Genomic DNA, 20,735 nt, shown 5'->3' with positions numbered 1-20,735 from the left:
AAGTCCAAAGACAAGACTAATGGAAGTATCCTACTGAAATATAAAACCTCCAGCATCACAGTCTTAGTACCCATCCCCTATACTGCATATTACATCTTTTTGCCAGGCACTATGTCACTGTATATGGTTTTATAAGTTGACAGATATGATGAAACACAATGTATCAGACATTAAAAAGAAAAGCTAGCTTTCTCCTTTTACTGAGCTTTGAATTTACTGTGACAAAACAGAAGTTCTGAGAACACTAAAATATTTGGCACTGCTTGCAAATTGAATCTATCTATATGTATCAACTGCCTGAGTTATATTTCCCTTGCTTTTCCCAATATTACAGGAGAGAGTAATCTACTAATACATCACAGACTATGAAGAGACAAGGAAAGATGCACAAATGATATCTATGCTTTTTCCCAATGTAAAGTTAATAGAGTGAGCTGAAAATGTCTTTTTCCCCCCTTTCTGTGCTTTAGAGAGCACCAAAAGCTCTTTTCCCCTCAGTCCTTTCATTGATAGTATTATTTAATAGAACCCAAAATTTCTGCAGAAACGAAATCATGCTTGCCACATATTTGACACTCATTCCTGACCCCATCTCCATAAGCTTCCAGGAAGATTGTGTTGCGTGAAATAGGGACACATAAATAAGCACTGTTGAACAAGAAGTGGAATAGCTACAGTTATACACAACAAGCAGTTGTATATTGAAGTGATACAAAAAAGCTGAGAAAGTTAGTTCTAGCTACTTACAGCCAAGCTGTGAACTTTTGAAAGGCAATTTGATGAATTATAGAAATTTCATCTGATTTTCCCTGTCTTATGCACAGACATTCCAACCTCCTATCCACTATGGGAGTTGCAGTGATGCAAGTGTGCTGGGCTATTAATCACTTTTCCCTTGGAAGGACTGTGACTCCTGACAATATGTAGGAAGTAGTGGATGGCTTTGCAGCAATAGGATTCCCTAACTGTGGTGTGGCAATAGATGGCACACGTATCTTAATTCTGGCCCCAGATCATCTTGTGATGGAGTACATCAATAGAAAGAGCTACTTCTCCGTGGTACTGAAAGCACTGGCAAATCACCAGGGTGGTTTCACTGACATCAGCATGGGCTACTCGGGGAAAGGGTAGGATGCACACATCTTCAGGAACACTAGCCTATATAAAAAGCTGCATGCAGGAACTTTCTTTCCAGATCCGTACATCACAGCAAAATTCAATCGGAACATTTTATTTAGCATAAATATTTCAAAGGGCCATTCAAGGTGAAATGGCCTATTAACACCTCGAGTCATAGGGGGACATGGAAAAATAAAAGATGGGGGGAGGAATTGAAGTGGGTTATAGATTATTATAATAGGACAAATCCAGTGTTTCTATTCAGTCTATGATTTTAAAGGCCAGGTGCACAGCCATATAATTCCAAACTAAGAAAGAAAAGGCTCTTATTTATATAAATTAAGGATAAAAACAGTATTTGTTTCTTAGGTACAGTATTTGTTTTGCTTCGCTTTTCTAAGGATATTGATTTTTTGGCATTGCTGACAGGGGCTTAGATGTAGGGATATACTCAAACTTCTAAAAGGAGAGAGAATGTCAGTGGGAGGATTTACAGCTGTTTGAAGTATTCCTCCATCCTCGCAATTGTTTTTAATGGAGATGAGTGCAATAAAGTCTTATACATATGGGCTTTTCTTCTGCCTTGGTCTCTCTGGAGGAAGGAAGGGAAAGCTTACTGCTTTTACAAGCAAAGGTATGTGAACTGACCTGGAGAGACTATAAGTGAAATATTTCCATATATAAGCAAACGTTGCTTCTTTAGGAAAAAAAAAAAACAGAGGGCCTTTGAAGTCAATGTCCTCCACTTCAGTAATTACTGCTACACAGGGCTATCTTTTGGTACTCTGTGGCAATAAGTTTTCATTTAAGTCAACAGTGATTTCTGGGGTTTCATATTAAGTATTTTTTCAGGAATACAGTAGAGATTTGAATGCATGATGCTCTGTTTTAACAGTCAATTGAAATTACTATTACACTAAAGCATTGCACATTAGAAAGCTATGGCACAACTGAAGAACTATTAAGTACATGGTCTCTGGAAACTATTAATTATATTCATAGAGAGATTGACAGAGCAAAAATACTCTGTGCAGCAGGAATAGATGGAGGAGAGAGTCCATGGGCCAAGTCTCTCTTTTGTCTACAAAAAACAAAACAAAAAGGTACAGGAATTTTAAACTATTAAATCCTATTAACACTGGCTCTAGACTATGCTTGCTTGTATAACTCTTCTCTGCTGTAGATAGTGGTACTACTTGGCTTACAAGTTTCAAGGTCATCCAGTGCTCAAGTTACAAACATACTGGAGCAGAGATTTGAACTGTCGTGGCTAGCACACTACTTCCATTCTATCTGAGACAACCCATCTGTTTATTTTGCTGATTCTTATTCACCAGCAAAGAGAGCCAATGTGTTTTATGTGGCTGCACAAATATAGATACCACAAAGCAGAGAGGAAATAGTTCCTCTCCATGCTGGTGGGATAACACTTGGAATGAAGTATTCAGATTGAGGCAACTTGCTAATATTGAGAAGACATTTAGAAACCTGACAAGCTTTTATTTTAAAAGCATAGAGATGTGGAATAAGAAAATCTCTCACATTACAAAAACCAGTACATTGTAATTAACCACATCATGTTATGTGCTACACTGCCCTCTACTGGATGGAATCAAAGTTGCCCAACTGTGCATCATAAGTCCTACTCGATCAGTCGGAGACTCCAAATTTCAAGTGGCAATGGTTTATAGAAATGGTGACATTCTTGAGTAGCCACAGACTTATTACATTTATTATTTTGTCATAAGGTTTTTCCAGTGCTGTTTAGTGTGGACAGAAAGGTGCCAGTGGTTAATCTGGTTAAATCCTCCCTGAGTCTTCTGGAGTTCTCAAGCTCGATCCTGAGAATGCATGTAAAAGTTCAGATCGTTGGTAAGCTATTGTTCTTGAAGTGAAATAGTCTGAACAATTACAGCTCACAGGAGTCAAATTAACCAGCAAAGTTGAATGTGGATAAAAAAAGTTTCAGGTTTACCCTGTCATTTAGCAAGCACATTGAAAAAAGCAAAGATAAATGTCTCAAAATAAAGTCAACTTGTTCCCATTTAAAAAAATATCCTATTGTGTTACTTTTCTTCCATTTTGTTACATGAAGTGCTCCGTCTAAAACTTAAATTGCCTCTTGGAACAAGACAAACACAAGACAATGTGATGTTCAGATAATACCATCTTACTTCCCAGAGGCTCTGCTCCATGTGAACACACAACACCATATGTAGCAGGGCTATAGGTGTTCCACTGCGTGAGAAGAAAAGATGTCAGGAGGAGGTTCAGAGAGCTTTCATCCCAAATGTCCTCAAGTGATGATGTTAGTCATGATCCTGTTGTTTTGGTTTTTGATGAAGGGTGGAATTGGAGGCATTGCAGGCTGCTCAGTGTTCTAAAAGGTTTGTTTATAAGGACGCTTCTAAAGTCCTTAAGTGTATGATACTCCATGGCTACATCTACACAGGCATGATCTTGCGCAAAAACTCTTTAACGCAAGAACTCTTGCGTTAAAGTAGTTGCACAAGAGAGCATCTACACTGGCACGTGCTTTTGCATAAGAGTATCCTTGCCAGTGTAGACGCTCTCTTGTGCAAGAAAGCTCTGATGGCCATTTTAACCATAGGGCTTTCTTGCACAAGAAATTCATGTTGCCTGTCTACACTGGCCTCTTGCACAAGAACAGTTGCACAAAAGGGCTTATTGCTGAGCAGAAGCATCAGAGTTCTGGCACAAGAAGCCTTGATTTCATACATTAGAACGTCAGTTTACTTGTGCAAGAAGACGTGGCCAGTGTAGACAGGCAGCAAGTTTTTGCACAAGAGCGGCCGCTTTTGCGCAAGATCGCGCCAGTGTAGATACAGCCTGTGTGTGACCCCAGCCAGTAAAGGATGTGTGTCTAATAATTCTAATGGAGAGGGAACCCTGTAGAAATGGGATTCTGAAGCAGAGATTGTGTGGAAAGGGACCAAGGAGAAAGCCACACTGGCCCTTGCAGGAGAAACTCTGCAGGCAGCTGCTCAGGTGGCTCTAAAGTCAACTGCACCAACTGCAGCTGCAGGAATGGCTTCAGCCCTAGGGCCAGCCACACTGGCTACTACTCTGGAGGTCTCGGGCAGCTGGCCCCAGGGACTGCCTGAGCAGCGGTCTGGGTGGCAAATCCGGAGGGCAGCAGGAGCAGCCACAGCTAACCCCCCCCCTTCTCCTCCTAGGGCTGCTAACCCCCCCTTCTCCTCCTAGGGCTTCCCCCCACACTGCTAACCCCCCCTTCTCCTCCTAGGGCTGCCCCCCACACTGGTGCCACAGGCACCCGAGGGCTTCTCCCCCAAGATTTAGTTGGGGATTTATGGTAGAAGTAACGGACAGGTCATGAGCCATGATTTTGTTTCTCACCTGTGTCCTATCCATGACTTTTACTAAAAATGCCCATGAGTAAATCATAGCCTTACTTACGGCTGAAGATACAAATAAAGTTTCAAACTGAATGCCACATCATGACATCCTTACTTGATTTTTTTATTTCAGAAAAATTCTATTCATGTTGGTAAAAGTTCCACCCAGGTAGGAACAGGAGAACTGGAATAAGACTTAAGGATTTGATCTAACAGCATCTGTGTATTATCTTCAGTATTTTTAAAAATGAAAGTATCATAAAATGCCACCACAGTATCTAGATCAGGCTGGGCAAGATACAGCCCAGGGACTGGATCTGGCCCATCCCACTAGACCCAAAGTCAAGGAACAGATCCAGGGCTGAGAGTAGATGGCTGCTCCATCTGCCTCTCTTGTGCTGGGGGTAAGGGGATTCTTTGTGTGCTGCAAACTCCCTCCTTCACCCAAACACTCTCTCAGACCCAGCTCCCTTTCCTCTACCTCATTCCCTACCCCGAGTTCCCTTCTGCAACCAACCTCCTCCCTGGACTCCTCACTCCTTTCATAGAAAAGTACAACCCTTGACCATCTACCAAAATTTTGGAATGGCCTCTTATCAGAAATTATTGCCCACCCCTGCTCTAGATATTGATGCTTCATAGTTTCCAATAGCTCTGAAACTACTAACTACAAGAGGTGTTAGAACAATTTGTATAATTCTATAGTGGGATGCACCAAGAGGAACAAATTTTCTCCTTCCTCTTGGTTTCTGAGGACAGGACAAGGAGTAATGGGCTTAAAGTGCAGCAGGGGAGGTTTAGATTGGACATTAGGAAAAAATTCCTAACTGTCAGGGTGGTCAAATATTGGAATAAATTGCCAAGGGAGGTGGTGGAATCTCCCTCTCTGGAGATATTTAAGAACAGGTTAGATAGACATCTGTCAGGGATGGTGTAGACTGAGCTTGATCCTGCCTTGAGGGCGGGGGGCTGGACTCGATGACCTCTCGAGGTCCCTCCCAGTCCTATTATTCTATGATTCTATAGTGGGATGCACTGATGAGAACCACTGAACCAAACTGTAAACCTTATATAAGATGGAAATCACTTCAAATCTGTGGATGCTTCAACATCTCTAGCACTCCTATTTCCAGCACCCATATTAATGTCCACAAATTGTACTTTTGCAACTATTAATACTTGGTGGCAAGCACAAGCAGTAGTAAGTCAATAGGTACTAGTAAGTTTTGATTGCAAAGCATTGGGAATAACAAAGGATTTAAACTAAAAAAGAAAAACCTTTTGCTGTTGCGCAGTATTGATTTAATACAGCAGTGAATTGTTTTCAGATAAAGACGTAAGAACAATGTTTTGACATTTCTAGATATACTTTGCTCCTTTTTATCCAGTTTATGTTATACAAGTGTTGAATACAATGAATAGCTTCCAAATGGAACTCTTGACAACAATCTAGTGCTTTATTTTCCCTAAGAATAATTTTCTTAGCTGTTTGTAGCTTCTATTTTTCCATTTTATTCCCACCTGCCAATTCCATGTTCTCCTAGTCAGATGGAGGCTGCTTACTCGGGAGTCCACTAGTCTTACTCCAGGAGGACTGCTCAGAAGAGTCAGTGAAAAGCACTTCAAAGTACTTTTTCTTCTCCTAAGTCTGAGCTCCCTGCTTTCATTACCTTTCATTGGGTCTTTGGGCCAAATCTGCCATAAAATTGTCTGTGTACCTCTTTGCAAACATGAGTGCTAAGAATACAAAGTAGTTGAGAACATTTGACTAATCAGAGCTTGGGATGAACAAATGTACACGTCTGTATTATTCATGCAGTTTCAGAGATTACTTTTGAAAATGTAATCTTCTGTTTATAGTGCACATTAATTACGAAATACATTTTCTACTTGCTCTAAAGGATGAGAGCCATTATTTACTTATATCTCAACAAGTGAGAAGAAGTGTTGTGAAACTTCACCTCTCAATGAGTGGCATCTGTCGAAGAATGCTAAACAGAGTCTATAGCCCACTTTATATTATTGATTTAGTTCTTAAATTATATTATTTTAATGATAATCAAATGCACTTGGCATGCAAATCTCTTATGCCAATTGTAGGAAATCATGTTTTTTACTTCATGCTTGCTACAGAAGTGATAGACAACACTTGGTTATATGCCAAACACCAATTACTGTTACACAAGGCTAACTGGCCTACTTCACGACTGGACTGGCTATGGAACACTATACTCCTCCTTGCCAAATTATGCTTGTGATACTTTTCTGTATAATTCAGAATTCCCCCATGATTTAACTACTAGTTGTGTTATTGGTAGTTCAGATGCCTTTAATTTATGCAAAAATCCCATTTCTTTTCTAAAGTCTGCCTACATCTCAAATTTATTGCCTCTAAATATTTTTTACTTCATAGGCAAAAATTCTGTCCTGACCTACATCCTATGGAACCCTATTAAGGTCACTTGACTCTAGTGGGCAAGCTTGAGAAAGACGTAAAATAACATGGAGTCTATAATTGCTCCACTAGAGGTGATTCCTCTAGGACAAGGTTGAGATAAACTGGCAAGATTTCCTAGAGGAAGCTTGAATGATCCTTGCTGTCCCTATTTCTGTGGATAAAAGTATCAAAAGCATGAAAGAGACTTATGTCTGGTACCTTTTTTATTCACTTTAAAAAGTAAGTTTTAAAAATCAGTTAATTTTTATAGTACCATGTTACTTATGTTATTCTAGTTTGTTGAAAGGGATAGAATATATTCCCTGTCAGCTCAAAACTGCTTAAGGACACTTACTACATGATGGGCTAAATTCTGCTTTCACTTAATATCTTATAGCATTTTATTAAACTCTAGACAGAGTACAGCAAGAAAAGTATGTTCCCAATGCACTGTGTAGAAGACCCACAGGAACCAACCCCCACACACAAGTAGTGAAAAAAGCACTCAGGCAATAATCTTACAGCAGAAAAAAAACTGCAAAATTTGTTTTGATAAAATGTCCCATTATTGTTTCAATGGAACCCTGTAGAGAAGGATTTGCTCTTGTTATTTTGAGTGAAACACCATTTTCTATTACTGCAAGCATACCACCTTCATCCGTTAGTTTTGCCTAACTAGCCTCCATTGGATTGTTTAAACAGGCTCACTCCTTTTTACAAGATCTTTCTTTTGGAGTTACTTTGCATGCAATGTGGAACAGTACATATTCTACTAAAACATACAGAGCAGCAAACGAGGAAGTCTATTGCATATTAATTTTTGAAGAGACAGACAATAGCTTCAATGAAATTATGCCTTCATTTTTCATTTTTCTTAATTGCATGTTTGCAAAATGTTAATCATCAGTGCCCTAAACTGTAAGAATGATTTGACTATGCAAGTATGATCTTGCAAGCAACTTGTTGTAGGCAAAAAATTTTCCAACAAATTTGATTTGTAAATACACTATAATTTGCTTATCACCCACAGACCCAAAGAGATTTTTTTAAAATGACTATTCACAAATCATTTAAAGTATCAGATACTGTCAGTACATTTCCCCCATTTTTCCAATTGTCTTAAAAATGTCTGTATCATTGAACAAGCCAGGTCCTGGGGACCCACTGAATTTTATGGGCGTTTTGCCATTGTAAGTAGATGCAGCTCCATTGGCATCACTGTAGTTATGCCCACTTACAACAGCTCTAAATTTGACTTACTATTGTCCAGAATGCACCAAAGTAGTGACATGAGTGAAACTTAAATATGTATTGAAAAATGAATGTGCTCAGACATTTCTAAATTAAGCAAAATGTTACAGAAAATTGAGCAAGAACTTGCTGACACCAATTTACAGTTGAAATACCCTTAGGTAATCCTAGAGGCTTCCCCTGCTATGTCTATAAATGTTCATTCTTAGTCTGAGCTTAAGTAGCATTGAGTGCTTGACTACTTCCTTGAAGGTCCAGAACATCAACTCCTAATTAAATTAAAAGGGAGATACTCAGCAGCACTTCACTGGATTAAGCCTCCTGTGGGGTGGTATTGGGGGTCTTGGTAGAAAATATTTAATATAATTATGTAACTGCTTGAGTAGCAGCAGATGTACAGGTTTTCAATGAGGAGTTGTAGCCAGTTAGATGTGTGCTTCTACTAATGACAAGCTTACCACCTTCAAGCCTAAGGATATATGATGCAAAAGATCATATGAATAATTCAAGGAGCACTAGGGCCTGACCTCACATCTCCTTTCATAAAGAGAAGTAATGCTTCTCAGGTACAAAGTTTTAGTCTATCAGGACTTAATCTCTCTTCCTATTTCAGAGCTTTGTTACTAAGTGCTGTGTAGGTGTGAAAAGCTTTATTACTATGTAATTTTGTTGGGCTCAGGCTTCCAAGTATCCACTTTGCTTCATTTTCATATACACAAAAAAGATCAAAACCCATTTTATTTCCTAACAATAGCCAATTTTGTTCTAATTATTCTAAAATAGTGAATTTTAAGGAATAGCGCCCAAGTGACTTCACATATTGCTCCTATCCGCACACATGAATAAAATCGCTTATTATTTATTGCCTTTTCCATAATGAACTTTGAGATAAACAACTGAAAAAGTAATTTGTTTTTTGACAATGCTGAACCTTTGAATAGAGAAAATCACAGAGTTGAACACAGAGTGCAGTCCTGTGTGGTAAGTGGTCTCCATAGCAACCAATAGATTTTATGCTAAGTCTGGCCTTTAAAAACATTTCACGTTTACCAGTGAGAAAAAGATGGCCTTGATTTAAAAATGATACAAGTATCTTGAACGAGCATGCTTTCCGCTGTCTGTTGCAAATAAAATTAACAGATTTCTCTTTAGCACTACATCCCCTCAGTAGTGTCTGTGTAGGGATAACATATTAATGTATTGAAAATGATTCCCCCAAATGGAAGTGACTCCCCATAATTTGTTCCCCACAACTTAAAGTGTTTAGATTTATTATTATTATCAGTATTATTAATTTATTATTATTATTTGTTAAGATTGTTAAATGTTTAGATTTATAATTATTGGCCCTCTAGAATATAATTTGTTAGGAATATAATATTAGGACTATGTAGCCAGAAATAGCTTTCTCCTCCCCCCCCCCGCTCTGTGTCCCAGAGAATGCTCAAGCTTGTGCAAGGGGCTGCTTGAAATTGACATTGCAGAGATACATTGTAACAATGCATTGTCAAGCCACTAACTCTGCTGTGGGAGCAAAGTCCTGTAATTGAGTAAGGGCATTATTACATAATTGACGCCTGTTCTCTTCAAAGCAACTGTAACTAACTCAGCACACAGACAGAGAATGTTTCAAGAAATGCCATCCAGAAACGTGTGACTTTTTTGTAACTATAACTCTTGAATAAGTAAAGTTGTTATTATACGAAATACTGTATGGGAAACATTAATTAGGGAATGTATGTAAGAGAGAGAGTGCTTGGATGATGAATGAATGGTTCTGAGAGGTGCCAGCCTGAGAATACAGCAACAAAGGGCTGAAGAAGGCGTCAGGTGCCAGTGCAACCAAAAGGTGTCAAGTGGAGAAAACCAAGTACTGGAGGTCCACCCGATGAGATCACTGACCGAGCACCTGGCAGCCACCCTGAAGACATCAGCATGATGCAGCAATTTCCATAGACTGGCATAGGAAGAAATTCCTATAAGAACTGGACTAAAAAACTATGGAATCAGAGTCCAAGGTTCTGCTGCCAGCCTACCAGGAGCTTCAGATGCGCATCTGATCAGGACTTCGCTCCCCACTACCATCACTCGTGTACAGAATACCTGGCCAGTATTCTGTCACAAGCAACTTCCAGGCTGGTAACTATAACAAATACACAGAACCTGAATGAATGGATGAATGAATGTTTATATGTATAAGGGTTAAGTAGTTAAACAACGTTGTTTGCTTCTATCTTTTCTTTATTTTTTATTATCATCTTTACAATAAATGGGGCTTTTTGCCTTATCCCCCTCATAAGATCCTGCTTGCTTTTATTGGTATAACACTGTGTCATCACTGACGTAACATGCAGTTTTAAGACAGGCAAGGTATTTGTTACTTACCACTTTTTAATAGCATATCACTGCATGACACATAGCACTCTGGTTGGTTTGTTTTTCTTCATTTCCCTCTCCTTGTTTTTTTCTCTACCCTGAACAAAAACCAGAACATTAAGTTCCTATCTTAGCCAATGATCATCATGACAGTGAAAATATTATTGCATGCTTATCTATAGCAGTTCCAATCATAGAAGCTTATAATAATCTGCAATAACCTATGAAGCAGTAACTATAGCTACAACATCTGCTACAAACTAAGCACCTTAATTTACTTGCTCTTCACATTCAAATAATGGAGGTCCATTACGGAATACCCTTAATAAATAAAACATCCTATCACAAGAATGTATAATTATTGATGATACATATAGAATAGCCAAGTATGATGATGATCAGCATTAGCATTCAATATGTATTTTTATAGTCATATAGGGATTAGATCAACAGTGCATGAAGGCAGATAAACTGAACCATGACTGAAATAGGCATTGTAGTTGAATGATCTCTTAACCAGCATGTAAAAAAAAAAAAAAAAAAAAAAAAATCACTTTTCCTAAACTCTTTATTAAAAGGTGGAATCTGTATGCACAGGTTCTGCCTTGTGGCATTAGAGTGCATTCCTCCTCTGTAGGGAGGAACTTTCACACTCCTAAGGGCACTTCCAATGGCAGCCATACAACAACATACGTATTGGAATCTTCTGTGCACAATCCCATGTCCTGAAATGGACCACTGTGGGAAGTGGGTATGGCTTGAAGGAAAGTGCAATGTAGGAAAGAATGGGGCTCTAAACAAGGAATCACCACAACAGCCTTGGGAAGCAGGTAAAGAAAAAAAAAGTTATTTTTCCAGTATGTGTTGCTTTGGCACAGGGGGAATCATCCCATAAGTGGAAATGCACAAAAGTGTTCTTATTGTCCCTACTTTACAGATAGGAAATGACTAGTCTAAATGTATACAGTTGATATTAGAGCTAGAATTAGCATTCAGCAGTTCTTCGATGCTAGAACTAGCTTCCTTGTTTATTTACAGATAGGTAAAGTAGTAAAGCAATAAGGTTCAAGAGTACACCATGGAAAAGCAAGCTACGATGGAAGGAAGACACATGAGGAACTCTGCCAAAGCATCAGAAGGGACGGGACTTGTCCTCCAAACATACAGTCTACAAGGCCTCCAGATACATCCTACAGATTTCATTACATCTGTGGTGAGCCCAGGCTTTCATGGAGAAGTCCTGGACCTCTTTAGTCCTAGACTCTCTAGGCACTTCTCCTCAAAAGCTGCCATGAAACACCTAAGTTGATTTTGAAAGTGAAAAGCAAGAACCAACAGACATTAATAATGACAGTATTTCCCACAGAAATTGCCTTGAAGATTTGATAGGAGTACCCTGAGATACCAATGCAGTAGATAACTTGGGTATCGATAAGTTAAGACTGAGAGGCCACGTCTACAGTGGCCCCAAATTCCGGAAAAGTCATGCAAAGCAGGTAAGTCACCATAGGGAAATCCGCGGGGGATTTAAATATCCCCCGCGGATTTAAATAAACATGTCCGCCACTTTCTTCCCGGCTTGGGGAAAAGCCGGAAAAAAGCGTCTAGACTGGCGCGATCCTCCGGAATAAAGCCCTTTTCCAGAGGATCTCTTATTCCTACTTGAAAGTACTTTGAAGTAGGAATAAGAGATCCTCCAGAAAAGGGCTTTATTACGGAGGATTGGGCCAGTCTAGACGCTTTTTTCTGGCTTTTCCCCAAGCCAGAAAAAAGTGGCGGACATCTTTATTTAAATCCCCCGCGGATTTCCCTATTCTGAAGTTGAAAATTAGCATGCCCCTTTCAAAAAAGGGGCCAGTGTAGACGTACCCAGACAGTTTGTCAGGAAATGATGTTATGTAGCCTGTCTATCCCTGAGTCCAACAATGGAACCCCTCTGTATGGTGTGTGAATTGGGGGGTGGGAGCACTTATGTGAACTCTAGAAAGGACACTTATGATCCTCTTTCCCAATGTAGGCATACTTTTAGGGTACATCTATAGTGCACCACAGCTCGAAATAAGATATACACAATTTGCATAGCTCACATTGCTTCTTATTTCAATGTTATCTCAAAATGGCTTATTTTGTAACTTGGCAACATCTACACAGTGCCAAATTTCAGAATAGCCGGTTATTTCGAAATGTCCCTTACTCCTCGTGAAATGAGGTTTACAGAGATGGTGCAATAGCAAGCCCATTATATTTCAAAACAACAAGCTTGCTGTGAAGATGCAGGATAGCTATTTTGGGATACTCTGGTATCCCAAAATAGCACTGCAATGTAGACATAGCCTTACTGACCACACTTCATTATTTGCATTCCCTTTATCCCCTCCGTGCTTCCCAGTGAATGGGTGTCAGTAGCCCACACTTTTAAAATGTGTATCAAAATTGTGGGATCTGATGCATCAACTTAAAAAAAATTCTACCTAGTGATTGGAAAGCACAGACTCAAAAACAGACACACACAAACAATTTAGGCCAAATTGAATTTTTATATACTGTTATCCAAAGCATACACACACACGCACACTCAGAATTACGTGTACCTTAGAATTATAAAATCCCTATATTATAGAATTAGAGAGCCAGTTTTAATGTGCCACTTTCCTATGTCAGTGCTTCTTCCAAACAGGGAGAAGAGTTGACTTTGGCTGTCTGTCTGAAAGAGTGTTGATTGTTTCACTGCAGGAAACATAAATCTTTCACTCCAACATTCTGTTAACGTTTACTTATACCCTGTTTTAAATGTAGAAGTGTCAGGAGTCTGTGAAAATATGTAGTGACAGGTTTAGGATGAAAATCTTTTCAGGTAGTTAGGATGGTGAGTTAGGTGGCAAATTACATTTAAAGAGAAAAGCATATACCATAAACTTCACATGCCTGCTACAAACTGACACCAACAAGGCAGCTGGGACAAGTATATGCTAGTAATTCATCTTAATTATTTGTCAGCAAAGCTATCTTAATAGAATGTGCCTTTCATTTTGATTAAAATGACCCTCCAAAATGTGGTTCTCATATAAAGCTGGCAGATAGAGGTAGAATCTGAATCTTCTGGCACTTCTAATTTTGCATCAGGAAACAGAAAGGGTGCATTTAAATACTCTTGCCTATTCTTGATATTGGTGTCTCAGTGTAATTTCTATACGTTAAAGTCCTATTGCTATTTCTTCAGTGATCAACAGCGAGAGTGCTTGTCTTCAGTCCTTACATCTTATTTTTTGTTTCTGACTTTGCACTCCCAGCCAGTGGTGGTTCATTCAATGGCTCAAAAACTATTAATTCAAGCCCCAATGTAGTTATACAATTTTTTAAACATGTACCTACAGATATGACAAACCTTTTTTTACAGTGCTTCTGAGTACCATATGGTAAGTTTTGTTTTTAAATCTCAAAATATTAAATAAATCATGTTTTCCCAGATTCAGGCACATTATATTCTTCCATATTAGCTGTTTTTGATCATGCTCCACTTCACATTAGGATTCACCTTTTTGACAATGCAGCCTCCTGAGGGTCATCAATTTACCGGCTTTAAATAAACAAACAAACCTGACCTTTACAGATAAAATATAAAATTGTGACTAATGTGAGAGTCGATACACTGCTTTCTAGATATACATTTAATTGAGATTTTTCTCATGAGATAATAAAATGGATCACTTTAAGATGCAAGTACAATTTTAACAGAGTTATTCCATTTTAAGTTGCATAGCATTGGTAGTCAGTAGCACTGACAAAATCTGGAATGGCTTATCAGGAACACCATCCCCAATAACAACACTGTACACCTGATTACAAAGCTCTGCGACTTTGTCCTCACCCTCAACTACTTCCAATTCAGAAACAATTTCTATCTCCAAATCAGCAGCACAGCCATGGGCACTCGCATGGCACCACAATATGCCAACATCTTTATGGCTGACCTTGAACTACGTTTCTTCAGTTCTTGCCCCTAAAACCTCTACTTTACTTATGCTACATCGATGACATCATCATATGGACCCACAGTAAAGAGACTTGAAGATTTCCACAAGGATTTCAAGAACTTCCACCCTACTATCAACCTCAGCCTGGGCCAGTCTACAAGAGAAATCCACTTCCTGGACACTACAGTACAGTTAAATAATGGACAAATTTCCACCACCCTATATCGGAAACCTACCAACCACTACACTTAGCTGGAAGCATGAAGGTTCCATCCCAGACACATTTTTCAGTCGATTGTATACAGCCAAGCCCTACGATACAACCGGAATTGCTCCGACCCCACAGTCACCTGCAGGATCTTTACAGAGCATTCCTAAAACTGAAATACCCCCCTGAGGAAGTGAAAAAACAAATTGGCAGAGCCAAACAAATACCCAGACATGAACTACTTCAAGACAGACCCAAAAGAGAAAACAACAGAACGCCTCTTGTTTTTACCTACAGTCCACAACTCAGACCCCTCCAACGCATTATACACAATCTACAACCCATCTTGGAAAATGATCCCTCATTCTCAGAGGCCTTAGGAGAAAAACCTATTCTTGTTTACAAACAGAATACGTTTCAGGTTAGGGGGCTTTCTGATAACGATGCCACACAACCACATCATAAGCCTCCAGGAACCCAGCCCTGCAACCAAAAAAAGATGCCAACTCTGCCCACATATCTACACTGGCAAATTCATCACTGGAACAAACAACATAAGCCACAAAAATCAAAGGGTCATTTGACTGTACATCCAGTAATTTGATCTGTGCCAGTAAATGCCAGCAGTGCCCCACTACTATATATATATATATATATATATATATATATATATATATATTGGACAAACTGGACAGTCTCTGCGGGAAAGAATCAATGGACACAAATCAGATATACATAAAGGGAATATACAGAAACCTGTTGGTGAGCATTTCAGCTTACCTAACCACAGTCTGACAGACCTGCAAGTATCTGTCTTGTCACAAACCAGCTCTACAAGACAATACGCAGAGAAGCCCTGGAATCCCAGTTCATCCACAAATTCAATTCACATGCTAATAGACTCAATCGTGATATCGGCTGGTGGGGACTCTACCTCCTTAATAACCACTGAAGGTGCTAACAGCTCCCTAAGTGGTATCCTTCCCTGTTTTAGGTATCTATCTATTGACTGATTTTTATCTGCTTAGGTTTAAGTACACATTCTCCAGATACTTAATGATGCTCTGTCTCCCCTTCCCCCTCCTCCCCTTCCCCTTTATTTATTTTGAGTTTTCATATCCCCAACTCATAACTCCAGTCATCTGAAGAAGTGGGATGTGCCCACGAAAGCTCATGATACCATCTACATGTTTCGTTAGTCTATAAAGTGCCACCAGACCATTTGTTGTTTTTTTCCTCTAACAGACTAACTTGGCTAACCCCTGAAGCAGCTGTACTGAAGGTGTGTGTGTGTGTGTGTGTGTGTGTGTGTGTGTGTGTAAGGAAGCTATCTGAATAGAGAGAAGCTTGGCAAGAGAGATTGTAACAGACAATCTTCATGTGGAGGGAGTCCATCTATACAGGTGCAGGAGATGGGATAATGGTAGAACTGGTTGACAAATCTGCAACAAAACAACTCACTATTTTTCAGCCAGCCCTTGTAAATGGGAAAGTAATTGAGGGAATAAAGAATACAAATATTTTGGGGGCTTATCCAAACCTTTTTTACTATCTACAAATTGAGTTTTCCCAACACTACACTACAAAACAATGGGAAGGCTGAAGGCTACTAGCAGCCCTCTACTACAAATGCAGTGTTTATGCTTAGTCTGGACACTCAAGATGTTGCAGATTTCCCCTCCTTTCCTCCTCTCCCTCCATACGTATGAGAGGTTTGGGTGCAAGTTCAGTTCTAGATTTTATAAGGAACAAGAGAGGATTTTACAGATATCTAGCTTGCAGTTCAGTTTAAGCTCAAACTGGGTTATTAGATGGATCCAGTCAAGGCCCCTTCACCCTCAAGTTGCACTAAAACTTGTGTTTTCTCTCTAATGAGCAGGACACTTCCTTAACCCTGTCATTTCTTTAATTTCATAGTTGAGTTAGTAAAAAAATGCTCACCATAATCCAAATCCCAGAAGAGGCTACCTCCCCCCTCAGTTCCCAAGGAAATCAACGATGCTCGGTACCAGTCAGGATGAGGCTCTGCATGCTTAGTCTTATATTACAACTCTCATTGACAGCAGTGAGAGTTTTAACTGCTCACTAGGATCTAAAACAGTAGTAACATTTATAAGGGACTAGGAAAAAGCGTATTAAACTCAGTCTCAGAAAGATGCATAAAATTGATTAGAGCTGGGCAAAATTCTTCAGTTATTTACAAAAAATGCAGATTAACACGTTATTCACACTTGCATAGAACTTAAGTTCAAAAACACATATTTTTCATATTTTCAAAATGAAACATTTCAATACAAATGACCGTTTAGGGAGATACAATTCTATTTAAAAATAAAAGTAAAAAAAAGCTTGAAAATAGAGCAAGATATTAAATAAAAAATTGATTTTTCCAATATGATCAACATAACAGAAAAAAATTAGTTATTCACGAAGCTCTGAGCATTATAACCATTTTGAATACAGGGAGCATTTTAAAAGAAAGTGCAATTGCATTTTCATATCAGATTATATTTTCTCAGTCCTTAATGAGAAAGAGGTAGGGATAAGAAGGGTGGTTTCCATTTATTTTGTCTGACCTACAACAAAAACAACCCCCCCAAAAGCTAGCCTGAACACCATGAAACATGTTAATTGTCAGAAATCACATGCAGACATTCAGAGTATTAAATCAATATTGATTCTAGCTTCTGAAAAAAAGAAAGGAGGCAGTGTATGTAATCTTACAGCAGGAAAGGGAAACACTAAACATTGCCAGACTCTGTCTGCCCACTGACTCCACCTCAAAAAAAATTATTTTACAAGGATGACACCACTCCTCACAAAGGTTTTCTCCCATCAAGGCTCATAAGAAAATAAGAATCATTTGGCTAGACACCACAGAGAAGATGAAACCACACTCTTAATAATTATGTTGATTGCTGCAGGAAAAAATGTTGACTGAAAGGCCTTAGCAAACATCATATCCACCACAATCTCTCCACTGCTGAGAGGACAGTTACAGTCTCTGAAATCTAAACCACCAGATAGTGATCAAATCAGCAGACAAAGGCTGCTCCAACTATGACTACTTTATAGTATGCGGTGCTGAATAGTTGTTGTTTGGCCTCCTTAAAGAAGGCAAACAAGACCCTACACACAAGTTTACCCAGGAATGTAAGGACCTGATCAAATCCATTCCCAAACATGTCCAAGTGAAACTCTACAAAATCATCCTCTACAAAACACATGCCAGGGACCTTCAACATTCTCCCCAAGATGCACAAACAAGGAAAACCCATTATATCTGACTAATGCACACTTACCAAAGGAATATTGGGACTTATAGAAACTAACTTCAAACCACTCACCACACAAAGGCATGGCCACTCCTAGATTCCAGTGGCCACAGATAACAGTGGCTGTGCCTACAGGCAAACAGGTAAACAAACTGTGTTACAGCAGCCCACCAGTGGCTAAGGGTGATGAACCACATGCAGCCAGTGTGCTGGAGCTTCCCCACCCCTCAATTACAATGAGGAAAGGGCAAATCAGAGTGATGGCCATTCTCTGTGGCACAGTTCTCAATTCTACAATAATTTTATGGATGAGTTAATACCAACAAGGAAGGTTCTCAGGGTCACCAAGCTTTTTAGAAGATTCCCGTAGAGCCATGCTACCAGTGAGCTCAGGAAGGAAATTTTGGTGTTAAGGGCCTAACTTAGGGAGTTGGAGACAAGTTATGCCTTTGGGAGGGAAAAATATATAGCAAACTCCACAAATTAAAACCCCACAAAATCCTCAGGTCTTAGGATGATAAAGCAATACAAGGAAAGGGAGACTGCATGATCAAATAGATAGGTCATAGGAACTGGAGTCAAGAAATCTGCCTTCTATTTCTGGCTCTGCCACAGATGATGAGAGAATTTTAATAACTTTTAACTTTTGTGCCTTTTTCTCTACTTAGACATATCATTAGTCTATAAAATGCACTGATATACAGAAAGATATGAAAAGTATTAATAAGATTTTTGCATTTTTTCCTAAGGTACAAGATCTTAAAATCTCTATTTCACAATTCAGTGAAATATACTATAGCAGAAAAAACTTTGATAAAAATATTTTCATTTAGATACAGTAATACAAAAATGAATACTACTTTAATGAATACTACTTTCTTATTCATTAGCTATGCTCAAGGCAAGCAGGAACTCTTGGACTAGATCTACTAACCCTTTTACTTTTTATAATTGCAGGATCTTACAGCCAGCACTATTTTTTCCCCTGCTGCCACTTAACTGGAATAAGTATAGAAATGACACAGGGATAAAGGGTGAAAGAAATAAAATGGATTATTAAATTAACCACATACAGAGTTAAAGAAAAATAAAAGCATAATTGGTAATTAGGCTGCATTTTGACCTACCCTACTAGGACCACCCTAACTCTATTCTCTCACTTTAACTCAGGCTGTTCTGCCTCCAGGCTCAATCTTCTTTTTTTATGACACCCTAGTCACTTTTCCTGGTAACAAGGAGTGGAACATGGGTACCATCTCTTCTCTGGGTTCCAGACAAGGGGCTCTCTGTTAATCAGCTAATATCTGCTTCTTCAGACTCACAGTTGGTTTCCTAAATCCCTTCCTACCTGCATCTGTTTCCAGGTCTCTCACAGAGCAACTGCTAACAGTACTTTCTTCCTGCAGGTTCTAAATCCTTTCACTACTTCTTGCCAGTTTGCAGCTGAGGCAGAATCCCCACAAATGCCTTGGAAGCCTCCTTCTACCTGGTTTGCAGTGGACTCTCACCCCAGCTGTTGGATATTCACCCAATTAGCAATAACTACTGAGTTATCTACTCTGCCTTTTAAATTAGTGGCAGTGTATGGTTTGTACAGCCCTTCAGATAGGGACATAATAAGAAAGAGGAGATTGTTAAAGGGCCATGTGTTGGAGCAAAGGCAAAGCTACCCTCCAGAAGAGCAGGGATTTGTTTAGGATTTTAATTAGGTATTTAATTCTTTGGATACTAATCCAAAACTCTGAGCCCTTGCATGTTTGATTCATCACTAGTAAAAGACCAAGAGTTACTGCAAAGTTATCAACCAGACATGCTCCAGAAATTCAATCAGCCTGGAATCTAATTCCATCTCACCAAATCTGCCACCCACTAGAGAAGGATGAGGAATGTATTGTGACTCATAGATGAAACGTGGGTGGGATGGTTATAGACGAGGAAGAGGATTATTATAGAGAGTACTATAAGATGATCATTGGGGGTAGAAATATGAAACAGCAATGCTGTGTATTGTCTGAATATTGCACCTTTAATTTCTAAAAACATTCTCTATGTGCAGATTTTAAATAGCCATTTTGTTCTCAGAGTTGCTACGGTTTGTACAGAGGAAATGAACACCACTCTCATAGAGACATTACTCTTGTTCTTTTTTGTTGTGTTATTTTCTTCACCTAAAATAAAGGTCTGATTACATGTACAAAATAACCCCAAATCTTGTAACAAAAAAACTCCCACAGGCATGCAAAATACATGTGAATATATAGTACTGCTAATCTAGGCAAAGTACACATTACTTCACAATTTCTTAGCTGATTAATTCTAAGAGACTATTAAAGTGTGAACTATAGTAGCATCAGTTTATTAGATAGTGACAGTGCCACCAAGTAGCTACAGTTAAGGAAAGTAGTACTGGCCCTGTAGAGCCATAACCGTACCATTCTGTTTAAATCTGGTGGTTGGTGACTTCCAGTAAGATAACCAGAACACAGAAAATAAATTAGACCCTTGGAATGATACTCTCATAAAAAGACCTGTAAGCTCTCCCATCCTGTCTCCTTCTGCTTAGCTAAGATACCAAATATTTTCTTCTCTTATACATGTCTTCCCTCTTTCCCACTAATGCTGGTTTGTAGTGCTGAATGCTGATTACAGCTGTGAATGTTTAACTGGTTAACTGAAGGCTGGAGCAGCTCCCCCCCTGCTGTGGAGTGGGGGCAATTC

General features: G+C 39.1%; 1 long non-coding RNA gene across 3 annotated transcripts in view; it reads right to left on the bottom strand.

The window, feature by feature from the left end:
- Positions 1–20,735, bottom strand: part of LOC142829601 (uncharacterized) — a 251,947-nt gene that overhangs the window by 182,161 nt on the left and 49,051 nt on the right. Inside the window, exons 1-2 of one of the 3 annotated variants that reach the window (XR_012904164.1) lie at positions 19,366–19,516; positions 10,570–10,658 (exon numbers count right to left, since the gene is read on the bottom strand). This is a non-coding gene — a long non-coding RNA (uncharacterized LOC142829601). Of the gene's footprint in view, positions 1–10,569; positions 10,659–19,365; positions 19,517–20,735 lie in introns of those variants that run through there. The other 2 variants (XR_012904165.1, XR_012904162.1) reach the window with 2 other exon arrangements.

The sequence above is a fragment of the Pelodiscus sinensis genome, chromosome 5 (genome assembly GCF_049634645.1).
Source record: "Pelodiscus sinensis isolate JC-2024 chromosome 5, ASM4963464v1, whole genome shotgun sequence".
Lineage (NCBI taxonomy): Eukaryota > Metazoa > Chordata > Testudines > Trionychidae > Pelodiscus > Pelodiscus sinensis.
Note: the sequence above shows the minus strand (reverse complement) of the source record. Positions and strands in the feature narration are given on the sequence as shown.